Source organism: Poromitra crassiceps (genome assembly GCF_964638095.1).
Source record: "Poromitra crassiceps genome assembly, chromosome: 9".
Lineage (NCBI taxonomy): Eukaryota > Metazoa > Chordata > Actinopteri > Beryciformes > Melamphaidae > Poromitra > Poromitra crassiceps.
Genome location: NC_139630.1, coordinates 53,747,652 through 53,763,395, shown reverse-complemented (window position 1 = coordinate 53,763,395; position 15,744 = coordinate 53,747,652).

Below are 15,744 nucleotides of genomic sequence, written 5' to 3'. Positions count from 1 at the left end.
TTGTGTTTGGTGTTTGGTGATTGGCAGTTAAACAAAACAAGGGCTGACACACCAGATATGTATCGCCCCCTGTAGCCTACCTCCATAAAGTGCAAATTATTATACCTGACGCATCCGCGAGGACCGCTAGCGTCCGTGCGGCTAAAGTGACGTCAGACCAGCAGCAGACACATCCCTTTGAGAGGCTCCCATTGGCCGTGCACACCCCAAATGTTCTAACTACGTAGAAGGCTGGGTAGACTAAAGTGAAGTTTTCAAAAATAACGGTCACTTCCGTGAGGAGGAAAACCGCACGAAGTACAAAAGCTCAAAACGTTTTCTCGTCAGGATTCTGTGTCTCTCATATGATGGTTGCATTTAAAAAGCTCTTCATTGAATCTTTATGGGAAATCTAGAGATGGACGTACGGTTTCAAACTATTGTTTCAAAACTGCCTTGTTTTTCTCTTTTATTTCAAAACAAGGGGAATTTGAGTAACTGCAGCAAGGATTTGGGACTCTTAAAATGTTTGAAGATTGTGAAGAGCTGCAAATATGGATTTGTTTAAAAAGTTCCACAACTAATGCTTCCAGCTAATGTCAGTCAGATGTTTTATTTTATTTTGTATATTGGTCATTTATGCATATTAGGAATGTCTGAGTTTGAATGTGTATGATGTTATTTTTCCTTTGTTTTTTTCTTTCTTTACCCCCCTCCCTTTTGTATTATGGCTGATCTGTGCGTTAGGGAAATTATTGCAATCTGTTCTATATGTTTTTAATTATTTCATTTTATATTAATTTCATTCTTAATTAGTCCATTGTCTGACTACCTCGAATAAAAAGAAGCATTCCTAATCTATTGCTAGTAGATGTAGCTTACTTTTATTGAAAAGAGAATCATATTTTACTCTCAATGAAAAGAAAGGTTTTGTTAATTATCAAACTGGGGTGGTTTCTTACAGTAAATGAAGCTGTGATGTAAACATGTAAACAAGCTGAGTGTGCCAGTAATTAAAATAGTGACAGTGTATACACTGCATAATGACACAGTTAAAAGTATGACATTTTCATTTTGATGGTCTATAATGTGTATTTTGATTTGATTCCTGTTTCAGTACCACTCAAACTGAGTGGTTTGACTCTGAAGAAGACTGTGTGCTTCGAAACGTCAGACTTTGCACCTTATTTAATCTATTTTCCAGTGATGATATGTGCTCCAGTCCTCTCTTTGGGTTCAGTCCATTTGAAGTGGCCCATTGTACTCTTTCCAGTCATTTGTCCTGTTCTGAGAACACTGACCTGCCTCTGTGGAGGGCGGAAGCGCAAGAGATTTCATCTAATTTGCCTCAAACGTCCACTTTGACTCAAGGATGAACTGATTACATTTTGGTGGTCAAAGGTCAAGGTCACTGTGACCTCATGAACGCCATTTTCAAGCTTTGTAACACCATATCTCAGTAACACCTTGACCAAATTTCTTCACATTTGCCTCAAACGTCAGTCTGGACAGACATGCATGTCGACAGCTCATTTGTTGGTGGAGGCATATATCTACGGTGCGGTTGTTCTAGTTTCCTTCAGTTTTTCCCCCTCCTCTCAATCCCCCCCCACACACACACACACCGTATTATGGATTTAATTTAGTCTATGTTGGAATTAGATATAAAGAAATTAAATTGTTCAATGTTTTATTTTCTGAAATAAGGTGTTGTAGGCAGGCACCAAAAAAAGAGCCCATACACACAGCCTTGCATGTCAAATAATGTTTATTTATTTTTATATCCACACATTCATTGATTTTTTTGTTTGTACAAAATATCCATTGTATGCACTGTTTTGACATGTTTTAACAATTGTTTCTAGTGGTATATTATGGATGCACTATTTAGTGGGACTGTGATGATTAAAAAGAAAGAAAAAAGAATAATTGTCAAATGTGAGAAACATTTGTTTTACAATATGAAGCTTTTATTTTGACAATGCCCTGTGACTCTAGCGAATTATAGATATTTAGTGTAATGTAAGGTCAAATTTCACCCATTTTGTGTCTAAAAGACAGGAAGTAACACACGTGCAAGCAGGACACTAATGAGGGTTTCCAACCTCCAATTCATTTAGGTGTTCCGGTGCCGCGGCCCTAATTAATGTGTTGTAACCTGTGTTACTTCTGCATTTTACACACAAAATGGGTGAATTGGGTGGGAAGTGAAATAGGGTATAGGGTTGTTTAGGTATATTATCATCAGATTTGCCCCAACTTGACTTACTTTTAAAAATAGACTAAAGACTTTTCTGTTTACCGTTGCTTTTAACTGCTCACAGATTGAAATTGTGTTTTATTCCTCTAAGTTTTTATCTATTTTTGCAACTACTCTGTTGTGATGCTTTTAAATGTCTATTTTATCCTCTTCTTTTATTCTCTTATTTTCTTGTGTCGACCATCTTATGTGAAGCACTTTGAATTGCCTCTATCTGATTTTATGCAAACCCATTGCTGTGGCATGTACGGGTAACGGAAGACGCAAGGTACCAGTAGAGTAGAGGGTATGCTTGGCGTCCAAACTACAGTATAAAGACAAAGCTGTTATGAAATGTCTATTTTATCCTCTTTTTTTATTTTTTCTTATGTCATCCATTTTATGTGAAGCACTTTGAACTGCATCTGTGTATGAAATGTGCTATACAAATACATTTGACTTGACTTATTTCCTATGTCATTAGTGTAAATGTCATTACTGCATCCAGTCGCTAGGTGGCGGTATGCGCCTTCAAAGTCAAGATTGTAATAAAGAAGAAGGAGCGCTCTTCCGGTTTGGTTACTTGTGTTTATTTGGAGTAAAAACGTGTGGAGAATGAGATCCAAGATTTTAAGCCTTACCTTACTTTATTAAGTTTATACTAAGACATTTGCGGGTGAATCGAGTATCGACAAGCGGGAAGTCCCCGGGTAATCGTTCTGCACGAGGCGTATGTAGATATGGATGGAATGGTATGGAGTCAAGCTGTTAAAGCGGACCCATTATGATGCTAACTTCGTATTGTATTTACTCGGGGACTCCACTAGCCCTTTTCAGGGCTAGGACTCAAAACTAGGCCTTTGCAGGACAAGAACTCGAGTAACGTTAGTGAAGCTTTGCATTATTCACAGTTTAAAAAAATCCTGCTTACGTTTTGCAAAGCTTTGGATGCCGAAGTGTGGATGAGTGGTGGACCCTGCGCCAAGTCTTCCATCAGGTAACGTTAAAACGTTACATTAATGTGTGTTTAGGTGACGAGACGTCCCCCATTTTCAGGGACAGTCCCCATTTTGGGGGGTGACCTGCCCCCGAGTTTATACTCCTTCCTTGTCCACGGCCGACATTATACTATCTTCAGATGATGAAAACTAGTCACTTTTAGGAGACAGTCACCTTTTTGATAACGAAATAGGGCAATGAACCAAGTGGTTTTGCGTCTGCTGCCATCTGTCACCGTTTTCTTTTCACTCTCCCATCATGAAGTCTGCATCCCTGTCTCGCACTGTGCGCACTGACTGCACGCAGGCAGAGGTGTGTCTCTGCCTCTGATACAATTAATCCACCAACTGACATACTAGGCATAATTACTAGATTAATGCGCTGAAATAAAAGTAAAAGATAATTGTCTACACAATAGGCTACACAAGCATAACATTAAATCCAATTGCAGTGTTAGACACATGTAAAAGCAACTCCCAATTAACCAAATCAATTAAACAGACAGGGGCCCTCATTAAAATATTGAAATCTAAACTGTCAATATCTCCACAAATACAAAGATAATAAACATTCCTGAAAACTATCACCAATAAAACAAAATGTGAAAGGACTTGCATGCTTTGAGGAGCGCAAACTTGAATAAGAAAAAAGGTAAATCCACTTGGGAAAGATTCTCACTGCAGGAAACAGTCATTTAACTGCATTGGACAGGCTTGTGTATAATTGCGCAGCACTTTGGAAATGTGCACCACATCGTTCAAATTTAAAATAGATCTCTCTTCTGGATGGAATGGTGAAAATATATCATTCAAACGTCTTCTTATTCAAATTCAAATGGAGTTGGTGAGATAAAATGTACAAGATAAAGTTTATGTAGCAATAATATATAGGAAATCCATTTTCTTAATCTCCAACGTTACATTCACAACTCACTAGCACCCGTGCGAGTGGATACATGTGCCTTAGCACAGAATCATTTTTAATAGCATATGCTAACAAAACTGTTCATGATATCAATGTGAAATCCTAGCAAACTTTCCCCCACTGGACTAACAGTTATATGTCTGTATTGTATTTATAGAACATCTACAGAATGATTTTTATTCCCACTTGAACTTCTATCACTGTCTTTGAGCTCTATAGGCCTACTGTGCATTTCTCCCAATTCTGTTATGTCCATAGTATTCTATAATACCATTCTCTATTTGAAATGTTAAAGTACTAAAATGTTTTCTCTCTTATGCTTGTATACAGGGAGGACAGCAGACAACAAGTATAACTACAACAACCATGGGTTTGATCCTGGATACTTCTCAACTGTAGATTTCAAAGGTAGCAAAAAAGAAGATGGATAATTAGATCTGGCAGTTGTGCATCGGGCGTGTAATGAGGTCTCTAAGTTATAAAGACTCATTCCATTACAGCAACAAAAAAAATGGAATTACATTTTAACGTAGCGTCCAAAACAAACATGGACATTATTTGTTTTGGTATCTTGAAAGTGCTACAAAAGTGCTTGAATTTTACTCTTAAAAAGCTGTACAAACCCCGTATCTTTTGTTTGTTTCTCTCTGTCTCAGACGAGGATCTGGCTGAAGTTGACATGCTTGAGCACAAGGAGGAACTAGTTGAGGAGGAGGGAGACGCTGTGACACTGATACTGGAAGAGGAGGGCATGGACCCCTCCACCATGGCGGTACCTGCCTCCGACGAGCCGCCACCAGTCAAAAGGAAACGAGGGCGACCCCCGAAGAAGTCATGTTTTCAAGGTTAGGAATATGCTTGACTTTGAATATGCTGCTTGAAAAGTGCTTGATATTCAACATAATTTGTTGTCTCACTCATGTGAACCAAAAATATTTGAATGAAATTAAAGGTCCCATTCTGGGAAAAAGCTGTTTTTACTTGTAAATGCATATATACTGCTGTCAGCCCTCCCTGTAATGAGTGGTCACAAGCTCAGAACTGCCACAGTTGGATTTGTCCCTATCCAGCTTCCCCCTGCAGTCTCCTCCAAGCCACACCCCCAAACGCTTCGTTTGCCCAGAGGGGAATTGGGACGTCACAAGCTTCCTCACGCATACTGCGCGGGTCTCTCTCACACAAGCTACCTGCACCATTTTGTCTATAGCCACAAAATTAACACTTCTAGCTGGAGCGACGCCAACTGTACGTGATCCAGCAACTGCGGAGGTGCATTCGGTAAGTCTAGGCATTTTGAGATGTCCTCTTTAGCGTAGCAACGTTAAGTTAGCGATAGCGTTAGTTGTGGACACAACCTAGCGTGCTGGTCCACAGACGCTAATCTGATTGGCCGCTGGGAGCCTGGGGCGGGCTCTCCCTCAGCGGCCAATGGGAACTGTTAGTTCTGAATATATTATAGAAACAGACCTTTCTTGGGACGCAACGAGATGAGGAAGTGACAACTCCGTGACAACAAACGGGGTTGCTATATTTTCGACAAATTAATCCAGAATCATGTTTTATGGACCAGAGACACACGTTTTTAAGAGGTTACAGCTGCACAAATTGGGACCTTTAAACGATCCTGCCATCATTTTATTGTCTCCTGGTGTCTCACACAAGACGCAGAGTGGACCAGAGCTTGAGGTCTCTAAGTTATAAAGACTCATTCCATTACAGCAACAAAAAAAATAGAATTACATTTTAACGTAGCGTCCAAAACAAACATGGACATTATTTGTTTTGGTATCTTGAAAGTGCTACAAAAGTGCTTGAATTTTACTCTTAAAAAGCTGTACAAACCCTGTATCTTTTGTTTGTTTCTCTCTGTCTCAGACGAGGATCAGGCTGAAGTTGACATGCTTGAGCACAAGGAGGAACTAGTTGAGGAGGAGGGAGGCGCTGTGACACTGATACTGGAAGAGGAGGGCATGGACCCCTCCACCATGGCGGTACCTGCCTCCGACGAGCCGCCACCAGTCAAAAGGAAACGAGGGCGACCCCCGAAGAAGTCATGTTTTCAAGGTTAGGAATATGCTTGACTTTGAATATGCTGCTTGAAAAGTGCTTGATATTCAACATAATCTGTTGTCTCACTCATGTGAACCAAAAATATTTTAATGAAATTAAACGATCAGATTCAGATTCATTTATTTAAAGAATGGGACTTTACACATTAATGAACAGTACAGCCGTACAGTAAATATGCCAGGTTGTAGCCCAAGGGCTAGTTTCCACCTGTAGTCCCATGGCAGGTTGATGTAGTCATGAAAGCGAAAGAAAAATTAATAATACAACAAAGATTAAAAGTACAGAAAGTTAGTAAAACCAAAAATGATTAAAACACACAGTTAATAGTACCAAAAAAAAATTAATAGTATAAAAGGTTAGTGAAACCTAAAATAAATAAAATAAATAAAACACACAGAGCATGCTGCAAAACATGGCAAAAGATCTGTTAAGTATGTTAATTGTGATCACATTGTTGGTTTGATCTGAGCCATATTTTCAACTGGCCTTTGAAGGTGGCGAGACTCGGGCATTCTCTGATCGAGGGAGGTAGATTATTCCAGAGAGTGCTTCCCATGAAGGATAGGGTCTTCTGACCAAAGGAAGTTTTTCTAAAGGGGACCTCACAGACCTTGTTCGTAATGGCCCGGGTGACACGGGTCGAATTGGCGGTCGCACGATATTTGATAAAGTCAGCAAGAGGAGGCGGCGCCAGTCCATGTAGAACTTTGTATATTAGACAGGCAGAGGTGAAATTTCTAAAGTTCTCAAAACTTAGCATGCCATATTTACGTATGATATGGCAGTGGTGATGAGAAAAGGGTTTTTTATCTAGTATTTTCAGGGCTTTTTTATAGAGTAGTTCGGCTGGTTTGAGGATGGTTACTCCTGTCAGCGACCAGCTAGTTATACAATAGTTCAGATGCGAAAGGATCATTGAGTGTAAAAATAAAAACGCAGCGTCTGTGGACAGACAGCTCCTTATTTGTCTGAAATTATACAGGTGGAATTTAATTTTTTTGGAGATCATTTTAATGTGATTGCTGAACGTTAAATTGGAGTCCAGCATCACGCCTAAATATTTAAACTCGTTAACTACTGATAATTCCTCTGACCCCAGGAAAACATTGGAGCGCGAAGGTGCAATGTTTTTTTTAGAAAAGAACATACAAACGGTTTTTTTTGCATTCAGCACGAGACAAGATTTAGTTAGCCATGCCTGAATATGAGAGAGAGCTGAAGATAGGACACGTGCCGCCTCCACTGGGTTTTTAGCCCTTGTGAAAATAACTGTGTCGTCAGCATAAAGCTGGACATCTACATTAAAACAGTAATCTGGAAGATCATTAATGTACAGGGAAAAGAAAATTGGGCCCAAAATTGACCCTTGGGGGACCCCTACTGGACAGCTCAGGTAAGGGGAGCTGACACCGCCAACCACAGTGCACTGCTCCCGGTGAGACAAATATGATTCAACCCATTTAATGGCCTCAGCAGAAAAATTGAAGCTGGACAATTTAGAGAGGAGCACACTGTGGTTGACGGTGTCGAATGCCCTCTTAAGATCGAGGAACACAGCTCCCACACAACCATCCCTGTCCAAGGAGCCTTTTATTTTCTCCAAGAGCAGGACCAAAGCAGAGTCAGTTGAGTGGTGTGGACGAAAACCAAACTGCATGGGGTGCAAGGGGGATCCTGCCATCATTTTATTGTCTCCTGGTGTCTCACACAAGACGCAGAGTGGACCGGAGCTAGATTGACTGACATGGGCTCCAGAATCAAAAGGGGCATTTTTCCATTCCGCTCTGCTCCACTCCACGTCATGAGGGTGACCATCTACTCTCAGCAATCTAAAGTGTTTGAAAAGTGCTTGCATTTTACTCCTAAAAAGCTGTATGAACCCTGAGGTTAAACAGCTACAAGCAGGTGTGTCTAATGGGCAGGGCAGTGGTGGCCCAATGGTTAGAGAAGCGAGCTTGTGACCGGAAGGTCGTCGGTTCAATCCCCGGGACCGGCAGGATAAATCTGGGTGGGGAAAGTGAAAAAAGGCAGCGCTTGCCCCTCCCTCATTACCACCACTGAGGTGTGCCCTTGAGCAAGGCCCTTATCCCCAACCGCTCCAGTGGAGCTGATCAGTGGCCAGCAGATCAGACTGTGGTTGTACTGGTCAGCTTCCAGGTATGAATGTGTGTGTGAATGTGAACAGGGCACTCCTGAAAAAGAGAGCATTGCTCTCAGTGAGACTCCCCCTGTATAAATAAAAGGTAATGGACCAGTTTTTTTTTACCTCTCATTCTCAATAGTTCCTGGAAATATGTTCTGGATTAAGCAGCACTGTCGTGTTGTAACAGAATGGACCGTGTGTGATGTAATTTAAAAGGGTAGGCTAAGATGTTTAAATAATCAAATGGGATATTCTCAGCTTTTTTTATGCATTAATACGTACTTCCTGGAACTATTCCCGCACAGACTATACGATTACTGTACGTATTTCGTGGGCGGAACCGAGCTGGTTGCAGAAAGTGAACCGTACTCACTGTGGCCGCGCACAAGACTTTTTTCCCCCTTATCCCGGGAATCTCTATAGCTTGTCTCCTACTTGCAGAGAGTATTGAAGACAAGAGTTGAATTGTGTGCCGCTATTTTGGCCTGAAAAAAAGCCTCAATGGCCAATGGGACAACAGCACAGAACCATGACAGCCAATCAGAGGTGTCTCTTTCAGGCCAAAATGGCAGATTTTCTGTGCGTCGATGTTGCAATGGAACAACCTATTAGCCTTCTGTTCCTAGCAATGTACGTTTTCTGCAACCACTGACGTGACGTCCACTCCAAATTGGTCTATAGCTACGTGAGTCACGCATTTTGGACTTCCGTTGGTGCCACCTCTCTTCTATATTACTCTGGCACAGACGGGCAAAGAGACGGGTCGAGTTCAGCCCCGACAACGCGTAGCAAAATGTCTATTCGGAACGGAAACTAGTGCATGGAAGCATGGAGGAAACGTGACATTCAACATGGAAACCGTAGCAAAATGGTTAGCGTTCCATAACATTAATTAACAATGGAGCCGCTTGCAACAATAAAAGTACTCCGATAGCGAGAAAAACAACAACGATCGTGCAAAGGCACATAACATTTAGTTATAAGCCAAATAATGTTGCTTGCTACTTTGATTACCAAATTAATCTAGAAAAAGTAAATATATAGAAAAAGACACAAGATAAGAGGTCTTGCAGGCCGCTGCCTGGGTCTGGCACAAGTCTCAAACCATGCGACGGCTAGTCGATGTCTCCCGGTAGGCGTCGACTTGTGGTAGGAACATCTACATGTCGATGAGTCTATGCAACCCCTACCACTATCTATCTATTTAAAATGTATGTATAGTTAAAGTACTAAAATGTTTTTTCTTTTTCTTCCCTAGACTTAAATACAGGAAGGACAGGAGACAACATGGATGACTGCAGTGTGAACGACAACCATGGATTTGATCCTGGATGCTCCTCAACTATAGATTTTGAATGTAGCAAAAAACTGATGGATGAGATCTGGGAGTTGCGCACCAGGCATGTCATGAGGTATCCAATATATAAACACTCATTCCATTACAGCAAAAAAATAGGTTTACATTTTAATGTAGGGTCCCAACCTAAGCAAAAACTGGATTTACAGTTATTGACAAATGGGGTTATATTTGATGTCTGTGCCTTTGCTAGAGCGATAAGCAAGAGTAGAGGGAAATTCATCACTGACATCCTGGAGAGCAATTTTGATCTTGAATTTGAAAATGAAGAACAGCGGGATGAATTTGCAAACAGAATTCGTCAGAGAATTCAGGATGCAAAAAGACCCTACATAGGTAAACAAGAACGTTTTAGTCTTTCTGGCATCTCATTTAAGCAACTGAGCCTACCAAGCGATGAAACGTCAAATCCGAGATCTTCAAACCTCTACAAAAATGATAGGAACATCACATCTAATGAACATGTTAAGACAGAGTGCCTCTCAGAGGTAGATGCACTACATGCTGGTGAAATTGAACATGCAGATGAGGTCAAATCTCCAAGAATGGCGTCAGCAGAAGAATCGAAAGGAGACCTTTTCTCCAACTTATACCCTTTCTGTGAAGAGATTGGGCTGAACCTTGGCTTAGGGTCAAAGCAAAGTCTAGATTTAGGTTTGCTGACAAATGGAATCATGTTAGAAGTAGAACACTTCGCCAAAATGTTGTGTGGTTTTTACTATGCTATAATCTATGATGTGTTGGAGCATAATTTTGAACTTGATCTGAAAAGTCCAAAAACCAGGTATGCAGCTATGTCCCAGATAAACACCATTCAGAGAAAGGCCATGCTATATATGGAGCGTGGTACTAATGAATCAAACACTTGGCTTGAAAGTAAAATCTTTTCATCTGAGACAACTTTTCAAATGAAAGTAGGAGGAAGAAAAGGAAAGAAAAGACAGGGCCCCGCCCCTAAATCTCAATTCACGGAAGTAACCAAAAGTATACAATCTGATTCAAAGAATAAGCAAACAAAGATGGCTCTTTTAAAAGCAAAAGATAAAAATGGAATCTTTAATAGACCAGATTTGTACACCAGTCGAATTGCAAAGTGGGACGAGGGTCTGAGTGATGTGCATTCCTACACGTGTCCACTAGGAGAGTCTGACTTGGACTCTGATGATATGGCAGACCCAGAAGATACTGGTAATCAAGAAAGCATACAACTACTTAAAGATCATGACGATGTGACTAATATGGAACAAAACGAAGCGGGAATAGATAAGGAGATGTGGAAGTTGCGCGCTAAACGTGCAAATCAAATCCTGTCCATACTAGCCAAGGAATATACATTCTCCATATGTAAGAGAATTCCCTTAGATTTCAATGTTGGATCTGGGTTTAAGCAAAACCTCAATGCTTTTTTTCTGAAGAATTCTCTTTTGCTTGAGGTTGCTAAATTTGCGATAGCAATGAATTCATCCCAGCAGGATTTCATTTTGGAAATTCTTGAGTACAATTTTGATTTTGGACTGCAGAGGAATCATGAAGATATCCTCAAATTCTCAAAAGAGGTTTTTGAACTTCCTGATCCAGTGCTGAATAAGTTAGCAACTAACACTGCAAATCGGTACAACTGCAGCGGCAGTGTTAATCCTGAAAATGACAGTACTTTGCAAATGGAAGTGGATGACAACAGTGTTCCTGCGTGTCCTCGAGATTCACAAGCTGAGACTCACACACTTTCTACTGAGAAAAGTGTGGAGCTTTATCCCCACTGCAAGGAAATAGGTCTTAATCTACATTTCAACAAAGGCCAAGAAAACGAGAAACTAGATTTCAACATATTGACTAAAGGAGCGATGACTGAAGTGACAAACTTTGCAAAAGTGTTGTGTGGAACATTTGAGCAGGTTGTTCTTGATGTCCTCAGACACAACTTTGATCTTGATTTGCAAGATGGGAAAACGGAGGTTGCTAGATGCATTCTTGCACGAATCCCTGCTATATTGGAGGAAAAGCGTCTAAAAACCTGCCTTAAGCCTACAAAAAAAAGAGCACGAGTACCGATGAGACGGGATATCCGCACGCTCCCTATTCCACATAGCAATACATACATAGACAAACCAATCACAGGCCAAAGTTCAGCCAGTTGTATTGAGAGCCAACAAAAAGAACAAGATAAAATGTTGTGGAAATTGCGTGCGAATCATTCTCAACAAATCCTCTCAATGCCTCATGTGGAAACCTGCCCATTTTACTCATACTCCAGATCCAAGGAAATGGGCATGGATTTCAATGTAGGTTCTGGGGTAAAGCGAAATCTTGATCCACAATTACTGACCAATGGTATAATGATTGAGATTGATCACTTTGCAAGAGAAATGTCTGCAGCCCAAAAGTATTTCATCACAGATATACTGGAATATAATTTTGATCTTCGTTTGAATAATGAGCAATCTCGGTTTGCCTTTGCACACAAAACTCTGGAAAGATTTGTAGCACTAAATGCAGTTAAAAAACTAGACAGCCCCAAGCTAAAGGTCTTTGAGCTTCCTGACCCACAGTATATTGACAAATCAAACTATACCAAACCTCCATATTGCCCAAAATGCGATCAAGAAAGAAATCATAAACTTTGTGGAAAGGATGTGTCTGGCCCTGATCTCATGCATCATCCACATGCCAAGATGGACACAGTCTTTACTGATGCACAGGAACCTATTAGGTATCTGCCTTCTACTGGCCAAACAACAGAAGGAATAGGAATGAGCGCTTACCCCTACTGCAAGAAAATAGGTCTGAGCCTCTGTGTGGATCAAGACCAGCCAAGGGAGAAACTTGGTTTGCATTTGCTGACATTCTGGGTTATGAGGGAAGTGGCCCATTTTGCAACAGAACTGTGTGGAAAACGAAAACGCATCACGAATGATGTCCTTGAACACAATTTCAACCTTGGCATACAAAGCAGAGAGTTTGATCTTACCCAGCAGTTTAAATCAGTTGGAAGACAAATGGAAGGAGGGTCTGCATGGTTTGATCGAGTTTTCGAAACTCAGCCGTGCCAAAAAAGAGAGCAAAAAATGGAGTCAATCGTGACGAAATGTGAAAGATGGAAGGAAATAACAGAAAACAGACAGCTGGCTCTGCAAAGACAGAAGGCAAGTGCCACTTCCACAAGGCCTTTGGCAATACGGAGATTTAAGACCAATTTGGACCGCCGCTATCCTCTCTGCACAAAAATAGGTCTGGTCCTTGATGTAAAATCCAAATCAGGAGTCAAAGTCAAACTTGACTTGAAGTTATTGACTTGGGCTGTAGTGTCTGAGCTGCATAAATATACAGAAAGTAGATTAAAAGAATGTAACTATGTATCTACTTTGTATGACATCCTGGACTATAACTTTGATCTTAGCTCACAACATGACAGGCGCTGGGAATTTTCCTTAGTTATTGCATACAAAGTCAAAGCCATAGCCAAAGCCATGGCCAAGCACTATCGGAAATGTCCGGAGAGAGGAGAGAAAGTCTTTAAGGTACCTTTTCGCTTAAGAAAGAGTTCAAAAAGGCCTGTCAGACCGAAGAGAAAAGAAACGAAAAAAGCCAAACTTCCCCGTCAAGAACCACACAAGAAAGGTGTTAAAACCGGTAGATTTGTACAGTTAATGAGATACCATACAGATGGCAATCGTGTCCGTTTTCTCGATGGGGCCAAATCTTTGGTCAAAACTGAAGAGGAGCCTGAGCCTAAAGGAGATGGTACTTCCATTTATGAAGACCCTGGTCGAACTGAGGCAGTCCCTCTAGAAGCAGGGACAATAATGCTGATCGATGGGAGTACAGTGAGGGTTGAATGTGACATTCTCCAGGAAAATGGATCATTTAACATGGACATTAAGGAGGAAAAATATGATCCAGATTATGGCGACGTGAAAACAGAACCGAACACTGAGGACATGGAATACCAGGTCCCATGTGCTGCGTGGGCCACATGGCAGGACCCTGAGAGTGGTGAGACCCGCCTTGTGTCACAAAACGGACCAGCTAACGTCTACGCTCATCCAGGAGGGTCTGATTTGCATCATGGAGATGTGCAGCTAAAAGAAGAAGTGGACATTGAAGAGGAGAATGATCTTTGGTGTCCTACACATGATGGATCCTATCACATGATGGATCCTACACATGATGGATCCTATCACATGATGGATCCTACACATGATGGATCCTATCAGACACTAAACAAATATCCGTGGCAATAGAGCTCAACAGTCATGTGACGTTTCTTGCCCTAGAAGTGAATTCCCCGTTCATTTTCTCCGTAGACATTTTGAAAAATCCTTAATGAGTTTTAAGGCTTGAGCCAAGCCAAAAGAGTCTTCCAGAGAATCGTGAGTGACCATAAAACATTTAACTTTAAGCAAAAACAAAAAATAAATGCTGGAAAAAAGATTGACATTTCGACCCCCCCCCCCCCCCCCCTGCTTTTATTTTTACTAGAAATCTCTTCATTGAATCTTTATGGAAAATCTAGAGATGGACGTACGGTTTCAAACTATTGTTTCAAAACTGCCTTGTTTTTCTCTTTTATTTCAAAACAAGGGGAATTTGAGTAACTGCAGCAAGGATTTGGGACTCTTAAAATGTTTGAAGATTGTGAAGAGCTGCAAATATGGATTTGTTTAAAAAGTTCCACAACTGGGAATGGTTCCCGCTAATGTCAGTCAGACGTTTTATTTAATTTTTTATTTTGGTCATTTATGCATATTAGGAATGTCTGAGTTTGAATGTGTATGATGTCATTTTTTTCCTTCTCCTTCCTTTAAATCCCCTTCCCCTGACCTGTGCGTTCTGAATAGAGGAAATTGTTGCAATCTGTTCTATATGGTTTTAATTATTATTTTATTAATTTCATTCTTAATTAGTCAATTTTCTGACTACCTCTTGTAAAAAGAAGCATTCCTAATCTATTGCTATTAGATGTAGCTTACTTTTTTGAAAAGAGAATCATATTTTACTCTCAATGAAAAGAAAATGTTTTTGTTAATTATCAAACTGGGGTGGTTTCTTACAGTAAATGAAGCTGTGATGTAAACATGTAAACAAGCTGAGTGTGCCAGTAATTGAAATAGTGACAGTGTATACACTGCATAATGACACAGTTAAAAGTATGACATTTTCATTTTGATGGACTATAATGTGTATTTTGATTTGATTCCTGTTTCAGTACCGGATGTTATGGTTATGTTTATATATAATTTGGTGTGATAGTGTCTTGTAATCCCATGTGGGATGGGCCAGAAATGGCATGACACGGAAATAAAAACTAACTAACCACTCAAACTGAGTGGTTTGACTCTGAAGAAGACGCTGTGTGCTTCAAAACGTCAGACTGCACCTTATTAAATCTATTTTCCAGTGATGATATGTGCTCCAGTCCTCTCTTTGGGTTCAGTCCATTTGAAGTGGCCCATTGTACTCTTTCCAGTCATTTGTCCTGTTATGAGAACACTGACCTCCCTCTGTGGAGGGGCGGAGGCGCAAGAGATTCCTTCGACAACATTATAAGTTACCTTCGCCCAATACTCATTTTTACTGAGTAGAAGAATGCATCATAATGTATCTCAATACAACCTAACGAGCTGACAGCAGCTCAGTTTCAAGTTGTAACTCAGGTTAGGCTAATGCAGTGGTTCTGAAAAGTGGTGTCCAGGGACCCCCAGTAAAAAGCGGAATAGTTATATTTTCACTATAAATCCAACCATAAGTAACACAATGACAGAATGTATGCCTGTTTTGATCATGGGTTTAATACACTTTCTGTAATAAAACGTCTAAAAGGCAACCAATCTTATCAGATGGGGGACACTGGGACGAAATCTTATCAAATTGGGAGTCTGTGGTCTAATTTCGTGATTTGTGTCAGTTTAGGGGTCCTTGACGTGAAAAGGTTTGAGAACCACTGGGCTAATGCGTTCTATTGCTTTACTGCTAAAAGTAATATTACCTATAATGCATTACCATACTTTTGTAATGCATTACCCCAACACTGGG